The sequence below is a fragment of the Pogona vitticeps genome, chromosome 1 (genome assembly GCF_051106095.1).
Source record: "Pogona vitticeps strain Pit_001003342236 chromosome 1, PviZW2.1, whole genome shotgun sequence".
Lineage (NCBI taxonomy): Eukaryota > Metazoa > Chordata > Lepidosauria > Squamata > Agamidae > Pogona > Pogona vitticeps.
Genome location: NC_135783.1, coordinates 217,973,375 through 217,996,454, shown reverse-complemented (window position 1 = coordinate 217,996,454; position 23,080 = coordinate 217,973,375). Strand labels below are relative to the sequence as shown.

At 42.7% G+C, this 23,080-nt stretch overlaps 1 long non-coding RNA gene across 1 annotated transcript; it reads right to left on the bottom strand.

Annotated features, from left to right (window-relative positions):
• Nucleotides 1-2,669: 2,669 nt before the first annotated feature.
• Nucleotides 2,670-14,146, bottom strand: LOC144583310 (uncharacterized). Its single transcript, XR_013537031.1, has 2 exons — nt 13,007-14,146; nt 2,670-3,682 (listed from the first exon to the last, which is right to left on the bottom strand). It is a non-coding gene; the product is annotated as an uncharacterized LOC144583310 (long non-coding RNA).
• Between the last annotated feature and the right edge of the window lie 8,934 nt (nt 14,147-23,080).

Below are 23,080 nucleotides of genomic sequence, written 5' to 3'. Positions count from 1 at the left end.
ACTTCCTTGTGATGAAAAATTGCCAATAGAAACTGATGGTAGTATGTCATCATCTCCTGCTGTGAGGTCATTTAGAAATGTCTCTCTAGTTTTTGTTTGCTCACATCAGTGTCTCCAAAGAGTAATTTTCTCTCCTGACCTTTGGAGGTCTGGGTAATATGACCCTTGACAGAACCTACAGTAGCCTTTTTATCTTATCTTTGATGACTTTCAAATAGGTACTGTTTAAAGCTGTGTGTTAAAGGAGGGACAAGATTAATTAAAAGCAGAAATATGCAGTTTAACACATCAGTTATAGGTATTCTAATAGATACAAACATCTCCCATTTTTTCTTTTCTGTGGCAACTCTTCCACAGCTTATGAACATGAATTTGACACGAGCTCATGCTTTTCATTGCTCTTATTTACTAAAACAGGTGTGCACAAAGATGGATACTCTGCTATGAACAAATCTAGAGAGACTTCCAAACTGTGCAATCTATATCGGGTTTTGAATAGGAAAGGGACTTAAAATGGCCCTTCTCTCTCTTTCACTTAATGTTCCCTGTACGAGTCTGGGATAAGATTATCTTTTTGGAAATATCTAAACATCTTACAGAACCAGAAACTGTGAATAACTCTTAGGATTAATTTAGTAGTACGGTAATTTATTACAGTCATTTATATTATAGTCTTCTATACAGAGTATACTGAAGGACAACCACAATTAATAAATTGCAATTAGAGCAAAACAATACAATTAACAAATTAACAGCTGTTGAAAACATCAATAAAAGAAGCAATATTTAGTTCAATGTATGCCAGATCAGAAATTTATCCCGTAATAATTTCAAATGTTCTCAATTTGCTTTCAAAGAAAGCAAAATTTCAGAGATTTTTTTATGAGTGAAGTTTAGTATTCCTGTGTTTACCTTATTGATGAGGTGGCTGAAGACAAGTGTGTGTATATATCGTGTCAAGTGTGTGTATATATCTTGTCTTTCACTGTACAATTGTCTCAGACAGCAGACCCTCGCCCTCCTGCGCTTCTCCTATATTCCCAAAAAAACTATTGTGGCCTGAGGCTTTACTCAGGTTAGGAAACATATCCAGGCACAGAAACTGCAGCATTGTTAGAAGTTCCCAGCAAGAAATGAGGCAAGTTTCTTTTCTAACGGAAGCTCTGCCGGAGCTGGGCCTCTCCTAGGTCAGGATGCCTTCTAGCCCAGCCTTTCTCCAAATGAGCACAATTTAAGTCCTGATCTGGCAGGTGAAACTCCCAGAATGGAAAATTCTGGATTTCGAATACAAGAAAGGAAAGGAAAGGGAAAAAAGAAGAAGAATGAGATGTTTAATAGAAAAGGGGAGTAGCATCCTTGCAACTTCTCAGCAAGCTCAAAAGTATAACAAAAGACATTCTAAAGGACCCTTGAAAATGAAGCAAGAAAAAGAGAAGGAAAATAAATTTGGGGACATTAGGAAAGCAAACAAGACACACCACAAGCCACACTTTTCCCCTAGAGCTGGATACAAGGCTGTGTCTCTCAAACCCATTTTGGGATATACATAGAAGGGGCTATATTATCAGTATCTATGGTAGAAGTAGAATGTATGTACAATGATCACTCAGAACCAACATTTGGCATTCCAGAAGAAGGTGCTAACCCCTAAATTATGAGAAGTGCTGAGATAAAATTTGTCAGACTTTTTTTTTTTTTGTAAGATGTGCTTTTTCTTAGGGCTCAACTACTCTACAATTAATTCCATGGATTTTGCAACAGTTACCACAAATTATTTCTCACTGACTATACGGTATAACACTAACCACAAGTAAGCCTTGGTAATACGTTTAATTTTGCTCTGCTGGCAAGGGCTATGACATTATTGTGCCAATTCTGCATGCATTGCTTTGTTTTGGTTCCTGGCATGCGTGGTGACCTATGTCAGTCTGAAGAGGCAATGACAAGTGTGTCACAGGTTGATGGTGATGTCAGTGTCTTCCGTGAGGAGGGATGTGGCAGGTAAGCCAGATCAACCCCTTCTGCTGAGCACCTCCCCTCTTTCCACAGAATTTTTTAAAAGTCCTTTCAAATATAGAGCTGTATCAAATCAGTGCTGCATCATCTAACATATTTTTTAAAAGAAAGAGAATAAGTCAAGGATAAAGAGAAGGGGTGAGGCGGGTGAGATGGTTTCTTTGTTAAATAGCCATTTGGACCAGACAGCTCATGGCCAGCTTTAGCATGCTGGAACATGACTGTTCCTACTGCCTCAACTATACGATTTTCCTCAGTGAGTTGTTATGGCAGGCTTGGTGGGCAGTGGGGCTGAAAAAGTCTTCACACAGAAGGCAGACCCCTTGTGTGTGTGTGAATGTTCATATGAATAAGAAGGAAAGTGTGTTTGTCCCATAGAGAGTGACCTGTGGGGCAGCATGTCTGACAAAGTCATGAAAGCAATGTCAGGTCAAGGACTCTGATTCCTGAACATCTCCCTAAGAGTTTTACATAATTATATAGACCTCTAGGGGGAAAAATCTCTTCCTCACAGCTGGGATCTCTCTCAAAAAAGGGTTAATTCCAGAATGAAACTTGATAACTGTGACAACCCCAGACCTACTGGGATATGCCACACTTTCACTAAGCTGCCACCAACCATTCCCTGTAAGGAGTCACACAGACCAGGGATGGATTTTTAACAAACAAAGGTATAAGGTTTATTTAAATAACACACAGGGAAAATAAAATGATCAAGTGAATAAGATACAGTAACGTGGCTTAGACTCAATCATACATACACCAGTTTGGTTCACACAGAACACCTTTAAATAAAGCACAGACCCTGAACCTATCAGTTCTGGCTACCCATACAGACACCTGAACCTATCAGGTAGGTACTGACTGACACACAGTAGTACCCTGTCTGACACACAGACTCCCACACCAGCTTCTTCTTCTCAGCTGCTCTTCTTCTTCACACAAGCTCCACATATATATACAGTACAGCCCCTCCTCCTGATGTCCCGCCTTCCACTCCCCATAGGATGGAACTTTCCCTCCAAACCCATGACAGACAGGTAACATCAGTGCTGTATGTAACATTCCCAATCATATTAAAATTCATTTGAGTATCAGGGTATGTCTTTTCACTGCTGCAAGAATTCCACACAACATCAGTTTTATTTATCTACACTTCTGCATTCCATAAGCACAAAAATATTTCAAAAATTAAAAAGTTAAAATGCATTGAAAACATTTTTATAGAAATATTTGAAAATATATGAAAACTAAACTTAAGTTGCAGGCAAATATTTAGATCAGAATTCAATCCAAAACACGTTAAAATATATATTTTAAAAGTAAAAAAGAACAATGAGAATGTTTCAAATACATTCTTAAAAAGCAAGTGTTTATAGCTTTAAAAGGCACATTTAAAAAGCATGGAATACATCTCTAAAATGTCATGGTTCTAAGAAATAAGAATATGTAAAATATAAAGTGTTTCTTAGCCTTTAAGCATATTAAGAATGTGCACAAAATAATTATAATTGCTCAATCAGCTAAAACAGTTTGAATCTATGAAGGAAAATCCATGTTGATTGTTGTTTCTGACTTCCGAAAATGAAGCCTCCTGCTGTGTTGCTACATGATTGTTGTCGGCTCCACCAACTCTTGTAGTCAAGTCAAGAACCTTTATTGGCATCTGAAAAGAAGCATATAACACAACAGGTAACAGCCCTTGCCCAAATGAGGAGTGTGTGCCCAGTTAGGAAAAAATAGAGAGGACAAGTGCCATAAATACACATAAAACATAAGAAAACACACATAATTCATTTGAAAGAATAGGTAGACGTCAGCAGTGAGGCTTTGGCAAACCTGGGAAGTTGTTGATTACATCCCATGAGGGCAGAACAAAGAGTTTGTTGGAAATTGTGACTTGCATCACTGTATTAATAGATTGATATATTTGGCCATCTGCCTGGTTTAGATTTTGTTCTCTCCTAGCAGGAGAGTGCACAGAATTACCTCCTCCGACCGACCAGGTAAACTAGCAAGAATTCACTCCAAATTAGACGCACAGATATCATTGTATACTGTACAGTAAAGAAACTTATGTGCCAGCGACTCAAGGGCCCCAGAATTACAAGGGCAGAGCCATATTTCCATTGGTTAGGAGTTAAATCTACCATATAGAACATTAGGTGGAAGTACATTTCATCTAGCAAGAGTGAAAGCACACCGTTCATGTGAACTCTTTATAATATGCAGATAGCTGTCCAATTTGTCAATATGTAAAGGGAGTTGTAAGTTTAAAGGTGAACAAACTTTATGGACTGCCTCAAAACGGTCTTGCCTTTTGATATCCAAGAGCCTAACTTTTAGCACTCTATATGACTGCATAAACAGTGGAGCACACAAGTGGTCTAGAGAAATGCCCAGAATTTGAACCTTTTGAATGAACAATTTTAGGTGGGGAGAACGGAAGGAGTCAGACAGGATGCCCCTGATTAAGAGGTCTTTGTATAGCAGAAAACAAATTCTCAGGCAGTACTTAAATTGCCTCAACCACGCTTGTGTGTTCAATCTAGTTAATCTGGCCTCCAAGCACAAAGCTGCATACAGCACATAGTGAGGCACAGCAAAGATTTTGTAAAGGAAAAGGACCTAGAGTCTTTCCACCAAAGAGTTGAAGGCATCAAGCCAAACTAGGATCCCATACAAGAGTTGGGAGACAGCCTTAGCTTTGAAGACTCTCAGGACGGATATTTGCATTGCCCCATACATAGAAAAAGTGAAGTACTGCTTGCATAGACAGCTTTACCGCTTTGGTAATAATGTAGCGATGTCTGGCCCATGAGTTGCGATAGTGGAAGTTTAGTCCTAAATATTTGAATTCTTTCACCTGTTGGATAGCTTTCCCATAAAATATCCAAGGTTGAGGTTTCCAAGCCTTATTGAATACAGCTATTTTGGATTTGCCATAATTAAGGGCCATTTTGTTAGAGGAAAAATAATTGATGGATTTTGCAATTACCATCTTAGACCTATCTTAGTAGGTGATAATAGTACCATGTTGTCATCATATAAAAGAGTAGGGACTGCCAGATGGCCCAATCTAGGAAATGGCTATTCACTTATGAGAGGAGAGGAGCAAGATCAATGATATGCAGGTTAAATAAAGTAGGGGCAAGGACACAGCCCTGCTTGACTCCTCTTCTGATGGAGACCTCTTCAGAAACATTGTCATGGCAAGATAGTTGAATATATTACAGGTGTTATCCATATATAATTAATAAAAGCAATCTCCTGTCTAGGCCAGCGTCCTGTAGCTTTATCCATAGGAGTCCTCAGTCCACTGAGTCAAATGCATCTTTGACATCTCAGAAGGCAACATACAGGTAGGTCTTGGTGTGTGCCGCCTGCTTGGCTATAAAATGGGACAGTGCCTAGCAGTGGTCCATGGTAGACATGTCCACCCAAAAACTTGCTTGCTCAGGGTCTAGTATGTTGTTGTCATTTATCCAAGCAGTAAGCTGATTCAATAAATGAATAGCATAGACCTTGCCCACTACCAGCAGCAGACTAATTGGTCTGTAATTGTCTGGTAGTTTCCTGTCACCCTTTTTGTATCTAGGTAAAATTATGGACTGGGTCCAGGTCTTGGGTATCATACCACATCTATCCACAGATGTGAATAACTTAGCCAAAATTGGTGCCCACCAGATGACATTTGCTTTAAATAGATCTGGGGGCAACAAGTCAGGGCCAAGAGACTTCCCAGATTTCAATCCATCTAATAAGTGCTTGATCTCTGTGGTGGAAACAGGGAGCCAGTCAAGTATTCCTTCGAAATTGTTCGTATCAAACGGGGGAAGTTCTTACAATCATCGAAGTAGAGTGACAAAAATTGCTGTTCCCATGTGAAAGATGGAATTAAGGAAATTGGATGAGTTTTTGACTGAAAAGCCCCTGAGAATACTTCCCAAAAACATTTGGAGTTCCCACATTTAATAGCTTTAGAAAGCATATTCCAGTGGGCTGCTGTACGATGTTGAAAACTTAGTTTAGTGGCCACTGCAAGTTGATGCCTAACATTAAAATAGCTGATGAGCAGGATGGCACTGTATATTTGACACAGCTCTTGCTTCAGCTTGAGGCAGGCCCTGTTGGGCCCCTCAGAAATGCCCCTTGTATGGTGTGTAGTTGGAGGGGTATGAGGCCGTCCAAGACAGACTATTAGGCTTTCAACAAAGATCTCATATCTATTTATGTATCCCTGCAGGGTGCAGACATCAGCATCTATAAATGGGCTCATTAGTTGGCCGCTCTGCAAATTATCCTCAGAAAGAATGTTTGTAACTGAATCCCATTTTAATTTAACCATGGGGAGTGGTTTGGAGTACGAGCATGATCTTGTTTTAATTGCTCCACAGGGTTTTGTTTGGATAGCAAAAGTGCAAAATAGGGGTAGATGGTCACTGAGGACTAATGGCCCAACCTTAAATTCAAGCACAATGTGAAGTAGTAGAGCAGGTATTAAGATGTAATCTATCACACTTGGTCCGTGAGGTGAGATATAGGTAAACTCTCCATCTAAGTTTAAGTCAGCCAGGTCATTGAGCCAAACTAGTCCACTTAGAATACTGAAACTAGCAAGTAGTTGCCCTGCATGGCTGATTTGTTTATTCTTAGAAAGTCTTGTCCAGAGACAATGGTCTGGCAAAGACACTCCATCTGCTGGGTCATACATTGTCTAAAAGGTGTTGTAAATCTTCATAGAAATGGTCAATTTTAGCTTCTTCAGCATTGGTGGTTGTTTCATAAACTTGGATTACTGTGATGTTGAAAGGTATGCCTTGGATTTGTTTCGAAATCATTTTATCATTTGCATGTGCATATACATATATACTCCCTGGAAAGGACCTTGATGTTGGGAAAACATGAAGGCAAGAGGAGAAGCGGATGACAGAGGATGAGATGGTTGGACAGTGTCATCGAAGCTACCAACATGAATTTGACCATGGTCAATTTTCTCTGGTCCATGGGGTCACAAAGAGTTGGAACAACAAATAATATATACATACTTATGTACATACATATACACACACACACACAATTTGGGCTGCACATGAGCAGAGATGTGCTGACATACAGGGGTCACTGAAGGAGGTGCCAGTTTAAGACTGTAGTCATTTAAGGTGGGTCTCGTGAGCTATTGAGTCATGGGTCCTAAAAAAGGACAAGGCAAAATTAAAGGGAAGCAACCTGCTAAGCACAAGGTAGCCAGGCCTTCTCCACCAGTGGTATCATCATCATCATCATCGTATGAGGAAAGCTAGCCAGTTTTGGAAAGAGCTGCAGGCAAAGATTGCAGTTTCAGAGGAGCAGTGCTTCATTTGTGTCATGGCTTCTCTCTCAAAAAATTATTATAAATTAATATAATAAAAACATTCTGGGATTGAGCATTAAAATTACTTGTAATAGTCAAGGTAAATTTACTTCCGTCATGCCCTAGAATGAGTAGAAAGAATTGTTAACCCTGAAAATCGGGTTGATTCTCCGGCAGAGGCAGCAGACTAAGACACGAGACAACCAGCTGTATAGGATGCCAATTATTTATTAAATTACACAGCTAGGGCCCAATCTCTTAAAAGCAGAGAAGAGCCCCGAAACACGGGTGCATGGATGTTTTATAGGGATACACACAAAGGGCAGTAAACAGTTAGATTCTGATTGGTGTCCTGAACCCGAAACTTTGGATCTCTATGCCCATTGGCCCTAAATGTTCTGTGGGTCTAACTTATTGGCTGTACCTGAATGTGCATATGATACGCATGCCCCCTTGGCCTTAAGGTTATGAATTACTCAGATGGCGACTATGTGTCTGATTTGACAGTACCCAGATATTCGTTTTATCTCTGTCGTTTTGTTTATTGTTGCATTGTATATGGTGGCCTTCAAGTAACAGCTTTTCCCTTGGTGTCAAAATGGAAGTGCCTTAGCTTCCTCCCTACGCATACCAAGGGTGCCAATTATCTCCTTAATTGCCCTCTGAGCAGGCCTGTTGTTTTGGGAAGTGAAAGTATTGTGTTCTGTTCCTTGGGGCGATATCTCTCAGCTAGCAGATGGAAGGCCATTGAGGCACTATGTGTTTTGATATGCAAGGGTGTGTTTGTAAAGAAGGCCATTGAGGCACTATGTGTTTTGATATGCAAGGATGTGTCTGTAAAGTTAGCACCCTGGTGTGATTGTGGCAAGAGTCAGAAGAGATCTAAGTCAGGGTCAGTCTACAGTACAAGCAGTTTCTAATACAGACCCATTCGGATACAGATACATTCAGATACATAAAGTTACACAAGTATTCATGTGCAAGACGTTACAATAATTAAGTTGTATTGAAACTAAATACAATTGCTGCGTTGTGGAAGAAGCAATGGGAATAAAAGAAGCAATGGGAATAAAAGCGGTGCATGGAGTGAGATACAATAATAATAAAATGCTTATTTGTTAACCCCAGAATGGGCAGCCTTCACTCCCCCCTTTTTAAATTCTGACAACAATAAGATGGCGGAATTTAAACTCTAAACCACAAATTGCAGAAGCAACAAGTAAAGACATAACAGATTTTGAAAGGATGAAATTGGAAAAGTCAGGAAGCCAGGACTGGTAAAAAAAAGCAGTTGCAAAACCATATGTTTCACAGAGAGTAAACTTAGAAATAATACAAGCAGTTAAACTTTAAAACAAAAACACAATTCCCATCAGGATGATACATATGCAAGGAAAAGAAATCCTATCATTTTTATTACAGCACTAAATTTCTTTGCTCTATGGTGTAACGGCGAAGATCTTCCAACCTCTGTCTGTTTTCCATCCACTGGGGGGGGGCAGCGATCCCTTCAACCTTTTTTTTCTGCAAATGAGAAACTCCAAGCAAATAGTTAAGCTAATCTTCCCCAACCCCCCTTGGAAATCTCCTTTGTCAATCTTAAAAGTACTGTAGTTCCTTTTCAGAAACATTTCAGTGTGTGAGTAAGTATTTTCAACAAATTTTCATGCAGATGGTACAGTTTCAATTGTCCAGATGTCCAAGAACACAGATTATCAAGTAATGCAGTAATTTTCATATGTGTGTCTAAGGAATTCCCACAGAAAGTGCCTATGTAACAATTCTGGTAAAACAAGCAGGCCATTCCTGGTATGAAATCAACCCCCCTTGTCTCTCCAGCTGCCACTTTGTGCATCTGGAGGAGCAAGGAGGGGGGTCTGAATGTTCCCGGTAATTCTGCTTGCTATCTCTTATCTACTAACCTAACCTATTCTATCTTCAAATTCTCTTCCTTTGCATTTCTCTGCACTTCATCACCGCCAATCATACCTCTCTTTCTTCTCCTCCTACTGTCCTGAAGTCCTTATTTCTCCAAAGTTCCCCAAAAACAGGCAACACCCTAAAAGCATAATGGGAGTCTGTAAAAATTTATTTTCCCGGCCCTGGGCCAATATGAGGACACGGGTAAGGTCTCAAGTCTGTAGTGGAAGGGCTTGTACCTCAACCGTATGAGCAAAGGGTGGCAGAGTTCAAACACATACTCAGAATGAGTCGTGGCTTCAGGCTAACCAGAAGTAAAGTCAGAGGCCCCCCCCCTTTTTGCTCCAGCACCGGACTGTTACCTGCACTCCCATAGAAAATCAGCATGCCTCCTTTATGAGAAGGACAGCAGCTGCCACAGCTTGTAAACATGAGCGCCAGCCCTTGGTCACTATGTCCAACTTTTGAGAGATAAGCTACAGGCCTTCGCCAGTTGCCAATCATCTGCATGGGGACTCCCAGTGCCATTCTGTCTCACTCATGAACAAATAAGTGGCTGTTCTGTGTCAGGCAGCCCGTTCTGGGGCAGAGGGTAGCCTCTGCTTTAGGAGCTGGAAAGCCTTCATCATGCATGGAGTCTCTTCCCACTCTGTCCCTTAGCCTTTTAAGTGCCTCATAGAGAGAGGATGCCCAAACAGGAAAATTTGAAATCCAGATATATATTTATTTCAGAATCCCACTATACCTAGAAATGTACACCAGCCCCATTTAGTATCTGGGAGGGGAACTTGGGAAATAGTAAAAAAAAAAAAATTCCAAATAACTCACCTGTGTTCTTCTAACTTGCGCTTTGTCCTTCACAACTCCAAAGCCTTCTTTTCCCAAAAGCTGAGGTCAATAAAGGCTCTCAAACAGTACTCTGCCAACAATCCACATACTGCATCTTCCATTGTCCTGCATGTTTTCTGTGGGATTCCATAGTCAGCAATTCCCCTAGTGTCTTTTTTTTTTTTGGTGATTCTGTTTTTTTTGTTTGTTTGTTTGTTTGTTTTTTGATTGCTGGAGGTGAGGTCAAGGAACCTGCATCCTCCGGCCTGTACTGTTGGTGTGGCTCCCCCCCCCTTCTGAGGCTGCTGAAGAGGAGGGAGGGGAAGTTCCCATGTCTCTCCTGTTACTGAATCTGGCAAGTTTTTTTTTTTTTTGTCTCGCTTGCTTTGTCTTTCTCTGTTTCCTTATCTTTGTTAGGACCTGCCACTAAAACTTTATACTTGCAGGTCGGTGGGGGGGGGGGGCTACATAATCCATAGAACCATACAGGATGTTGTTGGTCTCAGAGGGACTAACTTTTAAGTTTCCCTTGTATCTTTTCGGGCTAGGCTGATACTGAAGCAAAACAGCCTACTATCTCAGATGATTTTCCTTCCCCCCTTTGTTGCATCCTCTGCCAGAAACTGCAGTAGGCAAAATTTGAGTGCATAATTTGATCTTGCGTCTCTTTTTGAGCCCGGACCTTCTTCCCACGAGTCCCCTCCAATTATTTAGTACACAGCGTAGGAGCGTCCCCCGAGTTTGCTGTGCCTTACCAGCGCAGGAACCACCCATATTGGTGACTCGTGCCTAGCAAGAATCTTATTGCCCGGCCGGGTCTCCCTTCTAGAGCGCCTGGGGCAATCACTCTCCACTCTCAAGCCTCGATGAGCTGTCACACATTCCTCCGTTCGTATCACTCACAAGCCCTGTTCACTGCCCACTTGCGTTCACCTTTCAAGCGTCACGGGCCGGAGCCTCGGCAAGCAGATGGGGCGTCTTGGCAGTGAAGGGTGGCTATCAAACGCTTTTTCCCAGGCCTCACGGGATTACCGTCTTTCAGGAGTCTCCCGTATCTTATGGTTCACGAAGAGCACCTTTTCTGGAAGCTCACCGTGGAGGGCGAGTGGCGGGAGTCAAAGGTCCGGGACCCAGTGTCTGTGCCTCACGTTGAGGAGTAGTTAACTCACCGGAGTTTCCCGGCCAACGCACCAAATGTTAACCCTGAAAATCGGGTTGATTCTCCGGCAGAGGCAGCAGACTAAGACACGAGACAACCAGCTGTATAGGATGCCAATTATTTATTAAATTACACAGCTAGGGCCCAATCTCTTAAAAGCAGAGAAGAGCCCCGAAACACGGGTGCATGGATGTTTTATAGGGATACACACAAAGGGCAGTAAACAGTTAGATTCTGATTGGTGTCCTGAACCCGAAACTTTGGATCTCTATGCCCATTGGCCCTAAATGTTCTGTGGGTCTAACTTATTGGCTGTACCTGAATGTGCATATGATACGCATGCCCCCTTGGCCTTAAGGTTATGAATTACTCAGATGGCGACTATGTGTCTGATTTGACAGTACCCAGATATTCGTTTTATCTCTGTCGTTTTGTTTATTGTTGCATTGTATATGGTGGCCTTCAAGTAACAGCTTTTCCCTTGGTGTCAAAATGGAAGTGCCTTAGCTTCCTCCCTACGCATACCAAGGGTGCCAATTATCTCCTTAATTGCCCTCTGAGCAGGCCTGTTGTTTTGGGAAGTGAAAGTATTGTGTTCTGTTCCTTGGGGCGATATCTCTCAGCTAGCAGATGGAAGGCCATTGAGGCACTATGTGTTTTGATATGCAAGGGTGTGTTTGTAAAGAAGGCCATTGAGGCACTATGTGTTTTGATATGCAAGGATGTGTCTGTAAAGTTAGCACCCTGGTGTGATTGTGGCAAGAGTCAGAAGAGATCTAAGTCAGGGTCAGTCTACAGTACAAGCAGTTTCTAATACAGACCCATTCGGATACAGATACATTCAGATACATAAAGTTACACAAGTATTCATGTGCAAGACGTTACAATAATTAAGTTGTATTGAAACTAAATACAATTGCTGCGTTGTGGAAGAAGCAATGGGAATAAAAGAAGCAATGGGAATAAAAGCGGTGCATGGAGTGAGATACAATAATAATAAAATGCTTATTTGTTAACCCCAGAATGGGCAGCCTTCAGAATGAATTGTAGAGAAAGCAGAAAGTCTGACTCCCAACACAGTTGCTGTTATTGCCACTACTAGTACAAAAACCAACCTTTTGGGGGCAGGGGGAGAAAGAACTGTGTTAATGATGAGTTCTACCTCTGACAAGTTTTTGCAGAATTTTCCTTTCCTCTGGAAAAGCTTGATAAAATGATCCTTCCAATGTCTCTTTCCCAAAATTGGTTGGTGTATTTCAAAATGCTGCAAGTATAGTCAAAAGCTTAGTAAAGGTAAAGGTTCCCCTTGACAATTTTTGTCCAGTAGTGTTCGACTCTAGGGGGCGGTGCTCATCCCCGTTTCCAAGCCATAGAGCCAGCATTTGTCCGAAGACAATCTTCCGTGGTCACATGGCCAGTGCGACTTAGACACGGAACACTGTTACCTTCCCACCAAAGTGGTCCCTATTTATCTACTTGCATTTGCATGCTTTCGAACCGCTAGGTTGGCGGGAGCTGGGACAAGCGACGGGAGCTCACTCCGTTGCGTGGATTCGATCTTACAACTGCTTGGTCTTCTGACCCTGCAGCACAGGCTTCTGCGGTTTAGCCCGCAGGGCCACCATGTCCCAGTCAAAAGCTTAGATATAGTTAAAAGCATACCAATCAATATTGTTCAAACCAGCAATAGCTTGAGTACGAATCACTGAGGCTGGTTGCAGCTGACTCACCAGATGGAGCTGGGAAAAGGCATTTTGGTGAGCATCATACGTGAGCATCCAAGAGAAGCACCACATCCAGGAATATGCCAAGGCTGCAAACCTGAAGCTTCAAGGGAAATATAGGTCCATGCTGGCTAATATGTTTGTATCTGTGGTTATGTGGCTATGGTATTCTCTCTGAGCAGGTGTTGCAGAGCTGGATTAGCTGAATGAGGAAAGTGAGAAAGAGAGATAATGAAAACAGAATTGTGCAGAAATAAATTCTAATGTGCATGCATCAATCATGACAGTCCCCCAAAGAATAGTTAACAAATGCTGCCAGCTATGATTGTTCTCAGCTAACCAGACTTACGTGTTTTCATCTCTATCAGGAGCCGGTCTTTTGTAAAGTTAATGTATCATAATTGCCATCCAACAACAAGCCAACCCAAATATTTTAGACAGCAACAGGAATAGTTGTAACAATACTTTGATGCGGAGAAAATTTAACCTCCTCTTCTTCCCTCAACTAATGTAAGAATTGCACTTGAGCTCATAGTGAACAGAAAAAGGGTCAACATCCCTATTAATCAAAACTTCCAGGAGCTTGGCCCCTGTGAGCTCTGGGTTACTACACTACTGATTAAAGAAATAAGGTAATAAATAAATAAAAATGCTGTTAGCCAAGAATGTCATCGGTCCACTCAGAATACCTGCAAGGCAACCTCTTCATCTTACTCCCAGCAATCAGAAGAATGAGGCTTCAAAATTCTTAAGGAGCCAAACCGTATGTTACAGATAACATATCAGTGGAAGCTGGGATCTTGTCAGTTTGCAAGAGAAGTGGCTTTATAAAGGCAGAATGGGCTTACAGTCAAGTCCAAGCAAGGCCATCTAATATGCAAATTACAGGAACTGACTGAAGCTCCTGCAATGACTGCAGCACACAATCAGCACTCCAGGAACTCCTTCTTCTAATGACAGGCTATGTATAATATATGTTGTTGTTGTTCAGGTTAAGTCGTGTCCGACTCTTTGTGACCCCATGGACCAGAGCATGCCAGGCCCTCCTGTTTTCCGCTGCCTCCCAAAGTTTGGTCGAATTCATGTTGGTCGCTTCAGTGACAGTATAATACAAATGTCGCTCAACTTCAGAATCAGATTCTCATCCCATGTCCATTGTGAGGTATGGCTGAGGCAGAGTCAACAGCTATTAGGCTGTTTAGGACAAACACTGAGACACCCAGGATTCACAAAGGCCATGTTTTATCACAAAGCATAGCAGCTGAGTCACTGGTGCCTCTTCACATAAGAGAGAGCTGGAGTGGTTCTCCTTGTTTTGCAGATGCTTTTCCTGCAAGAATCTAAAACTGGATTCCAGCTCCTGAAAGCCTTTTAGCATATTTGTGTGGTGGGTGGGTGGATGGGTGGGTGTCTTTCCCTACCCCCAGCCAACCTTCCGCAGGCCAGCATCTATTGCAACTAAATTAGGCCTTTTTCCTCTCAGCAGGACCTAAATGGATCTACTCTAGGTGAATCCTAGGTAGTTAAATGTTTGCTTGGTTCTAATAAAATAACAGCGTCCATGCCAAATTACTAGTGGCCCGTCCCAAATAAGATTAGCAGTTCATTATCCATGAGGTCACAGCTATAGTCACCGTGCGACACAAATGGCACAGAAGCGATAGTTTCACCCAGAGCCCTAAACTAAACAGCATGATACCTTAATTTGTACTATTAGTGGTTATAGTGGCACATGGATATTACAAGATGGGGAGCTCACATGGCATCTGTCGGACACATAAATACTAGAATTTAATGCTGGCATGGTCTCCTTTATTTCTTCCTCCTCCTTTATCATTAACTCAGTCCTTTACTATTATCTGAAGGTAAGAGGTGGCAGCTTTATTTACACAGCCTAACATTTTTCAAACGGTAAGCGTTAGACCAGAAACAGTGCTACAAATCAATACAGATGAAAATAGAGGGTGATCTTGTCAGCAGGCAGGCTTTCTATTGTAGAAATTACAGCTATCTCCTGCTGAGTAGGTACTAAATGCAGCCATCCATACTACCTGGGACTGAAGGGCTGACTTCTCTACTGGCAGTTAATGCCGCATTCTGAATCTCACCTGCTCACACGACTAAAAATTGCTTGCTGACCCAGTATTCATTACCCAGTGTCTACTAACAGTACAAGAGGGCATATAGGCCACTGTAAAGACTCCCCTTTATGTCTTCTCTGCTAAGTTGTCTTATGCAATTCTATGCTTGTGCCGTGGTAGTCTAAATACCCTATGTCTCTCGTTAGTATGTAAGTATTTATTTATTTAAAATATTTTTAGCCCACCTTTCTCCTTAAAAAGGACCCAGAGTGGCTTACGACATTAAAAGACAATGTTTAAAGCTGAAAACAGTACGTATAAAAATGCTAGATACCACATTACAATGCAGTAAACCAAATAACACCAAAACCACATTCAGAACTGTAAGGCACAACAATCCATGCAACAGCCTCAGTCAGGCAGCCAGTCACTGAGTGAAAGCTTGCCTGAAGATAAAGGTCTTCACCTGCTTGCGGAAGGACAAACAAGATGGGGCCTGTCTGGCCTCTTGTGGGAGGGAGTCCCAAAGTCTGGGAGCAGCAACAGAAGGCCCTCTCCTGTGTCCCCATCAAATGCACCCATGACAGTGGTGGGACTGAGAGAAAGGTCTGATCATCTTAACACCCAAGCAGGCTCATAAAGTGAGATGGGGTCCTTGAGATAGCTTCTCCAACAATTCTCAAAGGAGGGCCTTGCCATCAGCAGTTTCAGCCTTGTCCTTTGCCCTCAAAAGATTAAATAGGACTGCTTCTGCACTGGCATGGCAAGTGTCAGCAACAGAAACTGCATTACAAGCCTGGCTGCCATTTTGCTTCTGCCACAATATCCTGCACCTGGTGTCACTTTGGAGCATTTTGTTGGCCATGCAAGGGAGGCAGCCACCAAAAAAGGGTGGAGAAATTTTGAAAATTATTCTGCAAAATGGCTCCCTATTTCCAAGAGAGTAAGCAAGGAAAGAGAGAGAGGGAGAGAGGGAGAGGGAGAGAAAGAGAGAGAGAGAGATCTAAGGGCTCTTGTAGATATTGTACTGCAGGTATTTATAATACTGTTTATTCCCTGTAAACTCCATAGGAGAGTGAGGGATGGTGATCTTGTGTGCCCAGAAGATGAAGCCACTATTGTAGCATCATTTGTCCTCCAACATTCCCAAAGTTTTATCTCCCCACAAAAGAAGTTTCAGTTTTTTCTCCCACATTCTCATGTCTCTTTAGCATCTCTTTTGCCATAACATTGCAAGGTCACTGAGGGTAAGGCATTTGTAGTTTTCACCCCCTTACACATTTCTTCATCACTGGCAACCTTTCTGTCCATCCCCAATTTCTAATCCAAATAAGTCCTGAGAAAGGAATTTACCTTTCTATGTCTTCCCCTTCTATGGGCAGCAGGGAGAGATTGATTTAACTGAAAGGTAGGAACTTATAAGTGGAAGCTTTCATTTATCACATAAATGATAGTACCCTGAAAGACGTGGGCACATTCTCCTCAGTCAGATGATAAGGTAAACATAAGGTAAAGGTAAACATAAAAAAGTGGGACCTAACACCTGAGAATTTCTCAGTTTTTCTTCTGAAATTCTTTTTGAAAGGATTCTCTTTTTTAAAATCAAATTGAAAATTCTCATGGGAGAAATGATTGGCTGAACACAGCCAACCAAATTATTGGCTGAAAATCTATTACTGTCAGACTGTTGGCCCACCAAGACCTCTGTTGTTGACACTTGCTGCAGTTCTTCATGGTTTCATACAACTTTCTTTCCAAGCCCTATTTGGAGATTCCTAGTACAGTAATCTCTGGTGATCTCCTATCCCAAAACTAATGGAGTCCAATTCTGCTGACCTTCCAAAATCAGGCCAGATTGGGTGTATTTAAGTTCGTATGGTGGAAAGTACCAGCAAGCTTGGGAAAACTCCAGTGCTTTGCAGAGGTACAAACAATATTTATGAGAGGGGGGAAAACCATACATGTGGTGACCTCAGAAATTTGAAATGAAAATGGAGCATGCTCAGTAACCATGGAATGCTGCCAGACTTCAGTGTGGTGCTCAGTAGGAGTAGAGAAGCACACGGTCAAGAGACTGCAATGGTGAACAGGACTTTGCAACATTTTTCCTGTGGTTTTCATTTATATGAGGGCTCTGCAATATTTTACTATGGTTCCCACTTCATAATGCACTTCTACTGATACAAAGGCCGAGTCTCACTTCACACATGCTGTATCTGAAGGCAATAGTAGCAGCAATATTTGCTGAGTGTAATGTCTGAGGAAGGCAAACCACACAAACTCATCATGTGACTTTAGACAAATAACATGAAAAACCACAGTGGTGTGGGTACCCACAATGAGTGCAAATTTGAAAACAGTAGATTTTTTTAGTCCACTTCCCACTTTAATGTGTCTGAATGGCCTTAACTAGGGCAGGGTAACTGGGGCTTTGCCCTGGGCGCCAAATTTAGAGAGCATGTCCTTTGTCCCAAACTTCAAGGACTGGCACCCAGCCTAATCTAACACAATAGGAAAAGAAAGTTGAACACTGCCAGTTTGGCCGGGCTGCCTAGCTCATAGACTAGACCTTTGGGAGAAAGCAGAGTAAAGATATATAATAAACCTAGATTTGTTGAGGGGGCAGAGGACAGGTCTACTGAGGGCTTAGCCAATCAGGTTTAGAAGAGGACTCAGCATCCAGATAGAGGGCTGTTCTAACAAGATCTTGGGTACACGATTCCTCCCTGCTCAAGGACATGTCTACCTGGCCCTTGTTGAACTTTGTTTGTAGCTGTGACAGTGCTGCCAATCCCCCATGGAGGCTTGGAAATGCTGTCAAGGTGTTCAGCACCATAAATAATTATTTGCACATCATGAATTACAAAGTTGATTTGGGGTACATTTTGCACTGCCTCACAATGGAATCATAAGCCATCATAAGACGGACAGGTAGAGGAATGTTGTTGAACCCAGATAACCAATAACTGATAGAGAAAGCTGAACTGGAACTAGAAAACTGTAGCAAGGACATTCTACGAGTTTCAAACACCGTGCACGGATATTTTACACTGCATTTTGCATTTCTTCCCTTTCAAAGTACCTTTCTTTTTATATTTCTACAGAAGATGTAACATTTTTAAAGATGAAAAGCAGGGACTTAAATCTGCCTCAAATTTACTGCATGGAAACTTTTATTAAGGAAAAACAATGCCTAAAGGTGTAAGAGGTCCGCTATCATTTGCGGGTGTGCAAGTACCATCCAATCTGACTTGTATCCAAATAGGTGCTCAATCTGTAGATTGAAGATCGTGAACTCCAAACTGGTTTGGAAGTGGCCTAAACCTATTTGTCCTCTGTTTTGTCTAGTATTTACAGTGGTGCCTCGCTTAACGATGTTAATTGGTTCCAAAAAAAATAGCTGCTAAGCAATTTCATCGCTAAGCGAAACGCAGTTTCCCATTGAAATGCATTGAAAACTGGATAATCCATTCCAATAGGAACGAATTGCCGTCCTTATGAGAAAATTGCCATAGGAAACATCGGTAAGTGAAACACGGTTCCCCAATTGAAATGCATTGAAACCAATTCAATGCATCTCAATGGGGAAAAAAATATACAGTGGTGCCTCGCTTAACGATGTCAATTGGTTCAAAAAAACCCCACATCGCTATGGGAAAACATTGCTAAGCGAAACACATTTTCCCATAGAGATGCATTGAAAACTGGTTAATCCGTTCCAATGGGAACGGATTACCGTCCTTAAGCGACAATCGCCATAGGAAACATCGCTAAGCGAAACAATGTATCCCCCCATTGGAATGCATTGAAGCCTATTTAATGCATTTCAATGGTTTTGTGATGTCTGTTTTTGCAATTTTAAGTGTGTCTTAAAAGGTTCAAAATGGTTTTAAATGTTTGGGATCGTTAGTGCACCTTCTAAAACGTGTGCAAACTTAATTTGGCTTTGTTCTGACTCTTCGTTAATTTTTGGTGAATTTTTTCTCCCCCATTGAAATGCATTGAACCCAATTTTGACAGCTGTCAAAATCGGGTTCAATGCATTTCAATGGGGGAGAAAAAAATTCACCAAAAATTAACGAAGAGTCAGAAACTGTTTTAAATGCTTGGATTCGTTAGAGCACCTTGTAAAATGTGTGCAAACTTAATTTGGCTTTGTTCTGACTCTTCATTAATTTATGGTGAATTTTTTCCCCCACAGAACTGTCCCCACGTCACCGCAGCAGTCTTCTAGGAGGATGAGGGGGAGGAAGAAGGCAACTGGGCACCACTGGTGGAAGGAGCAGGTTCCTCTTCCTGTCTTGGCCTCTTTGTGAGGAACCTCTCCATAGTCAGCTGCTTCTACCACCTTTTCAGCATTCCTCTGAAAGGGGACATGATCCTTTCATCATAGGAGTTTGAAAAGTCTGCACAAACTGCCAGCAGTGCAAGAACTTCCTCAGGTCCCTGGTGGACAGCTGTTCCTCCTCTGGCTCTTCTTCCTGGTCCTCCATAGCCCGTGCTGCATCTCGACCATCTCCTGGGCGGACAGTTCCTGGTCGTGGCCCTCCACCAGTTCAGAAATGTCCTCCTCTGTGACCTGGAGGCCCATGTTCCTCCCCAAGGCCACAATGTCCTGCATCACTGTGGACTCTGGTGCAGGCGCAGAAACACCAGTAGCCACATAGTCTGGCCAGAGCGGGCGCCACACAGAGTTCAAGTTCCTCTGGCTGATGCCATCCCAGGCCCTGGCGATCATCTTGAGGCAGCCGACGATATCAAAGTGCTCCTTCCAAAAATCACAGAGGGTGAGGTTGGTGGCCTCGGTCACCTTGAAGCACTCCCGGAAAAGCTCCTTCATGTAGCTCTTCTTAAAGTTGGCGATGACCTGCTGATCCATCAGCTGGAGTACTGGGGTGGTGTTAGGCGGTAGGAACATTATCTTGATAAAGCTGAACTCCTGCAACAAGTCGTCCTCAAGGCCTGGAGGATGGGCAGGAGCATTGTCCATGAGAAGCAAGGCCTTCAGTGGCAGGTCCTTCTCCACAAAGTAACGCTTCACAGCTGGGCCAAAAACATGATTGACCCAGTCCACAAACAGGGTGCGTGTGACCCAAGCCTTGGCATTGGATCGCCACATCACCCTCAGCTGGGCTTTGTCCACCTTGTGCTTCTTGAAAGCCCGTGGATTCTCAGAGTGGTAGACCAGCAAGGGCTTAATCTTCAGGTCCCTGCTGGCGTTGGCACAGAAGAGGAGGATGAGACGGTCCTTCATGGGCTTGTGGCCAGGCAGCTTGCTCTCCTCTTGCGTCAGGAAGGTCCTTTTGGGCATCCTCTTCCAAAACAGCCCGGTCTCATCACAGTTGAAGACCTGCTGTGGAAGGTAGCCCTGTGTAGTCACAACCTCCAGAAACTCCACGGAAAAATCCTCAGCCACAGGAACATCGGAGCTGGCAGCCTCTCCGTGCCTCACCACGCTGTGGATGCCGGATCTGGTTTTGAAGCATTCAAACCAGCCTCTGCTTGCCTTGAACTCTTCTGGCTCAGCTGAGGTTCTGGGCTGTTGCTCCACGAGGTCCGCATACATGGCTCTGGCCTTCTCACAGATGACAGCCTCAGTCACTGTGTCCCCTGCATGCTCCTTCTCTCCCATCCAGATAACAAGGAACTTCTCCACCTCCTCCAGGACAGCTGGCTGGTTCTTTGCGATCCTGGTGACACCCTGCGCTGCATCCGTGGCAAGGATCTTCTCCCTCATCGCTACAATGGTGCCAATGGTAGATGGATTCCTGCCGCACTCCTTGGTGATGTCCGCAATGCACTTACCTCCATCGTACTTCTGGATGATCTCCTTTTTCATCTCCAGGGTCATCTTCTCCCTGGTTGGCTTGCCAACCTGGGCAGAAGCAGGCTTCTTGGGACCCATGTCAGCTGTTGCTTTGTTAAAAAAACAACAACAGTCAGTGCTTTACATCTACTTCACCTTCCCACCCACGTTCCCACCCCTGGCCAAAAGTGCCCTGGACAAACAAGTGGCATAACACCCCCCTCAACACAAGCTAAGGAAAAAAAAAACCCACAGGAGAACAAATTCAGACCTACCTCTTCCTGTCCCAGAAGCTATGGAGAACTAGACTTCAGGCCACACCACGCCATGCCACAGGAGGATGCCTGACCAAAGAAATTTAGAAAGAATTTAGACTTAGCATAACTAACCCCCCCCCCAGCACAAGGTAAGAAGAAGGAAACACAGGAGAACAAATGTAGATCTACCTCTGGCTGTCCCTGAAGCACCAAACTCCACCACAGGCTACACCACACAAACACCACACGAACCGCAGGATGGTGCCTGACCAAAGAAAAAGAAATTAAACTTGGCCCAACCTCCCGCCCCCCCCAAAAAAAAACAGGAGAACAAATGCAGACCTACCTACCTTTTGCTCTCCAAAAAGTTCTGGAAAACGCCAACATCACTGAAGACCACACCACACCAACCTCACCAAAAAGATGATGCCTAAAATAAAACTTGGCATTACCTTCCCCCCCCCCCAACACAGGAGAAGAAATGCAGACCTACCTTTTGCTGTCCCAGATGTTTTGGAAAAGTCCACCCACCGAAGGCCACACCAAATGGCAGAAAGGATGCCTACAGGAAAAAGAAAAAAAAATCAAACTTGGCATCAGACTTTTGCATTCAAACACCCACAACAAAAGCTACTGTATCCCCTAAGTTTCCCCTGCAGAGTAACCAAAATTTTAAATCACATTTCTGCACTTTTCTCCCACACAGAACCAATGCAATAGTAGGTCCAAATTCTCCCAGGAAAAAAAATTTAAAAGGCAGTTTTAAGCTTTAAATCCCAATGCAAGAGTCTAGCCATCCCAAAAACACCCTGCAGTTCCCCCCCCCCAAAAAATAAGCATGAGACTTCTGCAGAACTCTCTCACACCCAAGGAAAGCAATCCAAGGGAAAAAATTTAAAAAGGCAGTTTTAAACTTTAAATCCCAACTTTTAAAAGGCATGCACAACCCCCCCTGCAATTTACCCCAAAATAATAAAATAAAAATACAGTACAGTAAAAAATTTTAAACTTTTAAAAGGCTTGCACAAAAAAACCCCGCAATTTACCCCAAAATAAGAGAATTAAAAATACAGTACAGTAAACAATTTTAAACTTTTAAAAGGCATGCACAAAAAACCCGCTGCAATTTACCCCAAAATAAGAAAATACTGTAAAATACTGTAAAAATACCTGTAAGACTTATGCAATAAAACCCACCACCCACACAAGAGAACAAATGTAAACTTAATTTCTGCTAGCCAAGATCTCCAGAAGAAACCAAAGTTGCTCCTCATGAAGTCAGCCCTGGAACTCCACGTGCAAAAGTAAAGCCAAGGTGCATGGGGAAGGGTTTTTAAACCTTCCCTGCACAAGGCACAATGCATCCTGGGTATTGACTGTTTGGGATGGGAGAATCTGCACAGCACCATTAATTTTGGGAATGTGGTGGACTTTTAGTGTGTAGGCATGTAGGTGATCACAGAACAAAAGGAAAACTAATGATGTCAGTGATCCCAGACAATAGGAAGGCAATTATCCTTTAGAGAAGTTGCAAGTAAGTCAACAAGCAGATATCTGAACCAGCGGAGCCTAAAGGCAACACCTTGAGACCTCTTTTATTAACTTAGCAAGGGTTACATCATATGTTGTGAGAATTCAGATAGGATACTGGTTACCTAATCACCACTAGGATTGGCCACAGAAAGTCTTTGAATTTATTATCTAACTCTAAGGGAAAAGGCAGAATGAGAGGTCACCCCTCCCGTCAGGAGCTACTGCTCTTTGCCAAAAGAGTTTGCTCTCATTGAAACAGGAATGCAGCTAACAACCTTGAGCAGGGTTTTCTCACATAGGCATAGCTCCTATCACCTTCTTTCCTTTCCAGTCCCCAGGAGCTGTGTTTATGAGTAATCTGGTGAGAAAGACCAGATTACTAATAATAAACATGTTTAAACTT